This window comes from Patagioenas fasciata, chromosome 6 (genome assembly GCF_037038585.1).
Source record: "Patagioenas fasciata isolate bPatFas1 chromosome 6, bPatFas1.hap1, whole genome shotgun sequence".
NCBI lineage: Eukaryota > Metazoa > Chordata > Aves > Columbiformes > Columbidae > Patagioenas > Patagioenas fasciata.
Window position 1 is genome coordinate 97,841 of NC_092525.1, and position 9,107 is coordinate 106,947.

Genomic DNA, 9,107 nt, shown 5'->3' on the forward strand with positions numbered 1-9,107 from the left:
TGAAAGCTGGGAGCAACAAACATTCAGCTTTCTGATGTGTCATTAAAGAGATTTTTCTGCATTTACTACAACCTTGACCGAGCCTGTACCTGATTGCTTTAACTGGCATTAGATAAGTCATTGAGGAAGCAGTCAAGTCAGCCCGCGAGAAGACACGGAGAGGTGACAAAGTTGTAAGTCCCTAGGATGCTGGCACACCAGCACGAACACAGGCAAGCAGAAGCCTCCAACGCATTGGCAGAAATATCCTACTCAGGTACAGCAGGCAAATGCAACTTATAATGGAACGGTTACAATATGCTTGGTAGAAAAAAGCTGAGGTTCCGCTGCCTCAGGCGCACAGCGGTTACTGCTGTGTCTGGTCTAACCCAGATCCAGTAGTGAGCTACACGTGTTTATCTTGGTTTGATATTTGTAGTGCACGTGTTAACGTACAGATCAATATACAAGACAAGGTCTGATGAACAAAATCTCTCTCTGAAAGATCCTGAAGTGATCACTGGAGTGATTTTCAAGGCAAAGATTCTGTCTGTCTCCAGCTCCCAGAAGACTTCAGAGGTGAAATTCTCTATAAATCCTGAGGGGGAAAGAGGGGGTTGTAAGGAACATGAACCTGAAGAACATTCAGTAGCTCTCCCGGGCGCTCTGTGACGGAGCCTCCCCTGTTCACCAGCTCCTGAGGCTCCAGGGGCTGCAACACGGGGCACAACGCGCTCACAGACTGAACCTGCGCTGAGGGAGAAAATGCCTTCCTGATGAAGCTTTAACATCAACACACCAACTATTGCTTGTCCTTCAAGGAAACTATCTTGTTATAAGCATTTATAGCTCTATTGTCTATTTATGCTTTTAGCAATAAGCGCTTTTATCCACATTTCATTTTGGTGCACCTGGTAAGACATGTGATTGAAGGTGACAGATAAGAGCAGGGCACTCTTTTAATCCCTAAGACAGGACCCTGGGAAAACTTCACAGGAATCAGTTCTTCACTACATTGCTGCTCCTTGCATTCACAGCCCAGCAGAAAAGCACGGGCCGAGGTGAGAACCGCCCGCAGAAGGGGCTGCCAGACACTGTTCTGGCTGATGCTCTGCCAGGACGTGCTTCGTTTTCTGTCCGGTGCTGTGCGGGGGGAACACGGAACATCTGCACGAAAAACCTGCGCTTGGCTCGTGCAGCGTCTGTGTCACGGGAACCAACAGCCACGTCCCATCGCTGACCTCGCGTGTTCACACAGCTGACTCAGTGATCGATACAGGTTTATCTGCATTACAAGCACAGCCGAGCCAGGTCAAGAGTGCTTCTTAAGAACCATTTTCAAAATGATCTTTCTAGACAATAGAGACTGATTTATCTTAATTTGTCTTACCTAAAAGCTAAGAAAGTATTTAATTTCTAGTAAGAAAGATGCCTAATTTTCTTTTGGCTATTAAAAATTGTATTAACCTCCAAAAATAAGAGAGTAAATGTCTGTTAACACTTTTTCCTTTTATGCTGATGTGAAGAAAATTCCTCTCTCATCCCGGTACTGTCAAACAGGATGAACATTTACAGAGAATGAGAGTGGGGAGTGATGAAAAAGTCAACAGCTTTTGCAGTCAGTTTGTATAAATTAAGATAAACGTGATATTGAAGCAAACCCAAATGTTTCTAACGTTCTCCTATAGAATCTCCTGCTGCTGTACAATAAGATACACTCTCAGACTATGACAACATTAGTCCGTGTCTTTGTAAGGCGCAGTCTTTTTCCTACCATATCATGCATAGGTGCCACACTTCTATATAGCCAGGTAACTGCTCATCTAAGGTGCATTTTGAAACATACCTTATCCTGCTTTGGAACCTGTGCCGAAATGGAAAGCAGTTGCTCTGTATCCAGGAATTTTGAGATAACTGTAAAACAAAAGTAAACAGATCAGAAATTGAATGGAAATCATAACAAAATCTATTTTTTTTTTTTATGAACTTTTGTTAATCTTTTTCTTCCATTCTATCTTCACAAATTATTTACCAGGGAAAAAACAGGTTAAAAATTGCTGCTATCTAAATTATGTTGTCATAACTACACAGACTGTACCGAAGCATGTAGCGATTATTTTACAGGTGGACATATATCAATTTGGTAATATTCTTTTAGTGTGATTGAATCACACGTCTCTTGTGATAAAGATCAAGATGACACGATCCAGCTCCAGGTGCACTGACTCATACTCTGCTGTTGTGTTCTGTTTAGTTTGTCTGGACCACTATGAAGCAACAGGAAAAAACACCCATACACAACAACAGAACATCAGTGATGCCTTTATTTGTTTTTAATGTATACATTATGTACACCTGAATACTTCCAACTAGTCACAGAGGTAGAGACAAACTCACATTCTTTGAAAAAGGTATTGGCTGACTTCTACCCATTTAATCTGAGAAATTCGCTTTTCTTAGCAAAATCCTTGACAAAAACATCACTATCATAATAAAGATTATTTCCACTACGTGTCACCTGGCAAATAATTACAATTCAAACATATTGAGTCACGTTGCATACTTTCACAGATTAGAAAGAAAGTGTTTTAACATAAATTGAATATGATGCATTAAAAATAAACTACTACTTAGTTGAATACACTCAGAAAACCAAAGACGGTAAATGTCAAATGAGGGTTCCAGGTAAGAGTACCCTACAGATTTGAAGCGCGCTTTGGGGACACCCAGCGCCTCCTGTTCACTGTACATTATGTGAACTGCAGCAGCTGAGACCCTGGGATGTGTGACCTGCAAAAACCATGAACATTAAAGTAACGTTTATAAATCACAAACATGTTATTTGGCTTCTTTATGGACTGAAAGTGACAGGAGTGAAGCATCTAAACGTGATCTGTCCCACATTCATTCTTCACCACCCTGCAGCGGTTCTAGCAGGAGCTTCACACGTTTTCCCCCATTTAAGAGTTTAGATGCCAAAATATCCCAATAAGAACCATAATGCTTGTTTACATCTAGAATTGTCTTAAATATACGTCCTCCTATGCATGTTACAGAACACTGTAACCCTGCTTTGTATATTAACATGTAAAACATGCCACTAAAACCGTATCAATTAACTGACTAGACAAAGTTTTCCTCTGGAATTTAACACGTGCATTAAAACTCCTCCAAACCGAAGCCCAGCTCTACTAGGCCGTCCCACAAGCGCAGGGCTTGAGCTCTGGTTTGAGCCCGATGCCGCACTCCCCGCGCCGGGCTGCAGTACCGCGCTGTGGCCACCGGGCGGCAGCACCAGCGACACCCGGCGGGCGGTGCACCGCGGGAGCACCGGGGCGCCACCGCGCATGCGCGGAACCGGGGCTGAACGTCCGCGTGCGTGCGGGGGTGACCTGCACCGGGGTGACCACCCGGGATCACCCACAGCAAACGAGTCACCCGGGACAACGCGGAACAGAGAATCCGCTCTAGAGAACCACCCCACCCAGAGAACCCTCCTCGGCGGAACCTCCCGGCGGCCCGTTCGAGCTCTCTAGTGCCCTATTTGCGTAGCCACGCCTCTGATTTGCATTTCTCCGCCCCATCCTCGCCCCGCCTGTCGTTCCCACGCGCCCCGCCCCTCCTCTTATCTCTCGCAATCTGATTTGCAGGCTTCGAATCTCAATTTGCATTCTCCCCGCCTACTCACCTCCCTGCCCAAGCCCCGAGGAGATTTGCATATCCGGCACGACGCTCTGCTCTGTTCTGTTTCTATTCGACCCCATCTATTTCTATTATTTCTACTTCTATTAATTCTCGTTCTATTTCTTTTCCTGTTTTCTGTTTCTTTCCCTGCGAAGTACAAACCACACCTGATCTCAGAGATGTCCAGTGTAACCTGCAGCTGCTTTTGGTAAATATGAGCAGAACTTTACAGCACACGGTTTTCCCAGCAACATGAAGCAGAGAGCGTATTCAAAAAAAAAAAAAAAAACACACAAACACAAAGACGACACACAGCCTTGTAAGTCGGGTGATTAATTCTATTCAGTACGCTTTTACTTAAGTTAGATTACAAGAAAACTAAATTGGGCTCGCCCAGTGCCCTGTGAGTAGTAAAAACCACCACCACACAGTCAGTCATTCAGCAGAGAGCTCGCAGCAGCTCCCCGGCTGCCGCAGTTATGGAACGAAGCGTCTGGCTCGCACACAGAGCCCCCCAGCCCCTGCTCCCACCGCTGAGCAGGTGCGGGTGCCGTTCTGCTCCCTGGGGGCAGCTCAGGCCTTTCCCTCAAGTGCACCCGCCAGAGACATTTCCGGGTAAGGATGAGTTTTTTAATCCTTTCTATAAACAGAATTTCTTTGCATTTTAAAAACCTTGTACATCACTGACATTGACTCCTATGTCTCTTTTTACACATACGTATGTATTTAGGGAATATATTTGATTCATATATATCATCTATTTCCACTGTAATATATATCTACTTAGACATCTACACACTTGCGTATGCATTTACATGTATATATCTGCTTAAACTTATACAGAATATCTGTTTATGCTTATATATATCACCACTTATTATCTAGAATATCCATTTATACTTACGCACCTGTTTAGCCTTCTCTTTGGACACAAATATCTTTCTAGACTTGCAGATGTTGGCATATTGTTACAATCATATTATTACATTTATGTATATTTAGACAGAGCTATCGATTCACACTTGGCGTGTGGCACGATGAGCAGTGACACGTGGCCAGCTGCACGGCTCAAGCACGAGGGACACCCCGACCTGCCAGGGAAAAGCGCCACTGAGAGCCAGACAGAAACAAAGTACGTCAGAGCACGCTGTCAAATATTGGGGAAACACTCATAGCATCCAGTTGCCTCTCTTTTTCAGTTTTTAGAACAAATACCCATCTGCTTAAGTACACCTAATAAATTATATGCTGCACCTACTCAACAATTACTCTTAACTATGGAAGTCAACATGTAAATTAGACCATTTTATTTGCTTTAAGTTTCATTGATAGGAAAATCAGTGAGATAGAAGACATGGGTTTACTTTAAAAAATAAATAAATATCCCCATTCCTGCAGTGCAGCATAAGGCTACGAAAAAGGAGCGTCAGACTCACGAACACTTTTGGCTGCACTGCAGCACACAGGGGAACACGTTTCTGTGACCGTGACAGCTCGACTGTCGCAACCGGGAACCCAAAGCCCAGCGGTGCCACCAACCTTTGCCAGGCCTGCTGTGCTGGGCTCTGCGGAAGGAAATGGACTTTGGTTGGTTGTTTCAAAGAAAATGAACAGTCCTGTTGTTGATGAGGCCACTGCCCACTACATCACCTGGGAAGATCCACTCGGAGGGCAGGTTCATAAAATGCAGCTTCTTGGAATGAGGAATGCTGCCGTTTTGGAAGATTTCTTACCAACTGAAGTCAGAACTACACACTGTAGGTTAAGAGAAAAAAGTCACTATTGAAACAATAACTCATCCAAACCACACATGGACTCACCGCCACCAGTTACGAGGCTGAAAGTGCTTCTTGGGATCACCTGGCAAACACGCAGAACAAAACCGATTTGCCCAGGTGCCTGTATCTCTGTCAGCTTTTTGAGTACTATTCTAAGATATTTTAAAAACCTATTGAGTGAAAAAGAACAAAGCATTTGTCATTGAATCAGGTTGTTTCTTCTGGACATCTGAACTCTTACAAACACCTCCTTTCCTCTTTTAGTACAAAATCATTTCCATAGTATCATTCAATAGTAAGCCCACAGAAACAGAAGATTACGCTTTCAGGAAGAGAAAATAACCAGAGGGAGGTGAGCTCTGCACAGGTGTACCGTGCTCCAGAACAGACCTTATTTTTAGTACTCCTGGTAAAATATTTCGTATTAAAAATATAGAAGGAGAGTCGGTGCATTCTTAATGTTAACTTTAAAGTCCACTCTACAAGTACCTGAGGAAAAGTGCAGACACGCGTCCTAGCCGTACCTTGTACGGGCAGACCGCTCTGGATTCCTTCTGTCTGTCTGGTACTTCTGTAGCAGAAGACGGGGCAACCGCGGTGAAACGGTGGCAGCAGACATCCAGCTGAAAGAGGAAAAGCCCTTCAGAACAAAGCTGGAGAGGAACCTGACACTTCCTTTTTTCTTGTGAAGGCTACAGTTGAGTGGAGAAAAAAGTATTTTGCACCATCTTCAGTACAGCTGTTGATACGGCCACTGGAGCGTTTGCGTTTTTTGGATAACCAGGCCATTTTTGACTCATTGGCAGTCTGAGTTCCCTAGAACACATTTTCCCAGATACACACAGAACACAGACACAGATATCACCCAAGTATAGCCAAGATTTCCTTCCTCGCCCTGGATGCTGTCATTGAAGAGCCCAGCAGCCCATCCGTCCTCGTGAACCGCCCCACTGGAAAAAAACAAAAATTATCTTTTCCAGGCTGTTTCTTCAAAGGGTAAAGATATTTTAAATTGCAGTTATCTTTTCCAACAAAGTGATTTTGTGATTCCTTTGAAAAGGAGGGTAAGCTTGCCAGAGAAAGATAGCGACAGGGAGCAAGACAAGGTGACACAGAGAGAGGGGCAAAAGGGCCAGGGAGCAGGGCAAAGGGAAGAAGAGGCCAAAATGAGAGACAAGGAGCAGGAGACAGAGACGGTGGGAAAAATCCTAGAATGGGCAGTGGGAGAGACAGACAAAGGAGAAGTGGGCGCCGGGCTGCGGGACAGAGACAGGAAGGAGGAAACGCAGTGACAGGGAGCAGGGCAGAGCGACAGAGAAACAAAAACAAAGAGGGAAGAGGACAGAGAAACCAGGAGTAAGACAAGGAGAAGGGCAGAGAAACAGGAACCGGGCTGGGTAGGGAGCAGGACCAAGAGATGGGGCGAGGATGGAGATGGAGGAAGAAACCTGGGATGGCCAACAGGACAGGGAAGAATATAACTGTGGGTAGGGAGCAGGACACAGGGATACAGCGAGAAACAATGGGACAGGGAGCAGCATTAAAGGTCAGAAAGAATAAGAGATGAACAGGAAGGAGGAATGGAATGCCGAGATGCTGAACAAAAAACGCCAGCAACAGTGAGCGAGACAAACGAATAGAGAGAGAAGGGCAAGGCAGGAAGAAGAGAGATAGGAAGGTGGGAGATAAGAGCTGCACGTACAGGTACTGAGAAGAAAAGAACAGCAGGGAACAGGCCAGAGAAACTGTGGGGAAAAAAAGAGACTATGCAGATCAAGACAAAGATATGGAAAAGGGAAAAACAGCTATAGAAGATGGAGCAGGACACAAAAATAGAGAGAAAAGGAGAGGTATAGGGAAGCAAAATTTTAAAATAATAATAATAAACCAAAACCACCACCAAGGAGGGGCAGGGAGGCACTAGGACGTGCAAGTGGGGGACGAGGCCCCGAGGGCCAGGGACTCACAGCGGCTCTCGCTTTCGGTGGCTGCCAGGAGGCTTCTAACAGCTCAGACGCTCCCGTCTCCTTCTCTCCTCCCTTCCTCTCCGGTAACTCGGGGCGCTCGGCCGTCCTCAGCCTAGGAGAACACGGTGGGGTGTCAGGGCTCCTACGAGACGAGGCTTCGGGGACATGGAGCCTCGCTGGCTCGCTCGCCAGGCAGCCGTCCCGCTCGAGGATACGCGCACGGACCCTGCCGCGCACGTTGGCCCCCGGCCCGCCGCACGCCGCGCAGAGGGAGCCTTCGCCACCCGGAGAGAGGGGCTCGCTCTCTCGCCCGCCGCAGGAAGCGGACGTAGGGCCGACGGCCCCGCATTTCTTCCTCTTAACCTCTCCCCAACCTCTCTGCCTCCAGCAGCAGCAGCCCCCGTCCACGCACGGGACGTGCTCCCCTGTCCCTTCTCCCGCCACGCTGCCAGACGAGCCTCGCCAGCCCGAGGCGGGCGCAGCCAACAGCATCCCCCGGGCTGGGAGCGAATGGCCACATCCTCAGCGCGGCCTCTGGGAGAGGGAGAGAAGAAGCAGCGGCCGTTAGCACCGTAGCTCATCCCTGCCCCAGCCTGCTCCTTCCGCAGGGGCCACCGGAGAGGTGCCGAGGGCCGGCTTGCTGCCTTCACGACGGGGCTAGGGAGCGGCCCAGGAACACGGGACGGGCTCGCAGGAGCTGCCGGAGCTGGGGGCGGCTGCACGGGGCGAGCGGGGCTGCGGGAGGAGGCTCGGGGGGAGCTCTGGCGAGCTGGGGACGCACCCGGCATCTGCCCCCGGCCGGCTGTTGCCTCCTGCTCCTCTCCCGCACGCTGGGGACGGAGGACGGCGCCGCGTCTCCCACCCGGGCGCTGCTCCCCAGGTTCCATTCCCCGCCTGGGCTGGGGGGTCTGCTGAGCATCGGGCGTTCACAGCTCCCCCTCAGAAACACAGAAATTCCAAATTAGAGTTCAGCCTCTGAAAAAAATAGAGCAGGAGAAAGCAGAGGAATTAGTCAGAAGAAGGGACAGGAGAGCAGCTGAGCTAACGGAGGATTCGAGGGAAACGGGCCACCTCAAAACACAAGGCATCCTCAAAAAACCAGAGCAACTGCAGCAACGCCAGACAGCATTAAGACAAACTGACACCGTTTAGGACACGCTCAGCATAAAAGCAAACACATCCAGCGGTGCAGGAAAGCATCTCGCCCCTTCCCCACAGCACCGCCACAGGACACAGCCCTGTGAGGCCACGGGATGGGCTCGTACTGAAACGGAGAAATAAGCTTGACAGCAGAGTCAATTACACCGTTAAGCAGGCAATGTTCCTTTCATCTGCACTGGGGAGCTCTGGGGGTCGTCCTCTGTAAGTGCGCCCACGACTGGATACTCTTGCATTGCTTATAGTCACACAGCTGCTACACATTAATTACAATTGTTTTAAATTTTAAACATACAATATATCTAGCCTAAGAAATAATTGATGAAGTTAGTTATAAATGTTTAGTTTCTCACTGACAACACATCTATTAGTTAAATATAAACTAAGCTCTCAGCTTCTAAACAATGTGTTATTAAATCTTCTGTCTCCCTCTTGTCGTGCAGAAGGATCTAAAAGGTGAAAAACATCCCCTCATCGTGCAGGCGGTCAGAAAGCATTTACCTCACGTGAACCGGTTAATGAAGGGTACATCTTCTATAAC

At 47.6% G+C, this 9,107-nt stretch overlaps 1 long non-coding RNA gene across 1 annotated transcript; it reads right to left on the reverse strand.

The window, feature by feature from the left end:
- Positions 1 to 6,167: 6,167 nt before the first annotated feature.
- Positions 6,168 to 8,289, reverse strand: LOC139828168 (uncharacterized). The gene is made up of 3 exons (XR_011739530.1): positions 8,190 to 8,289; positions 7,409 to 7,520; positions 6,168 to 6,391 (listed from the first exon to the last, which is right to left on the reverse strand). It is a non-coding gene; the product is annotated as an uncharacterized lncRNA (long non-coding RNA).
- Between the last annotated feature and the right edge of the window lie 818 nt (positions 8,290 to 9,107).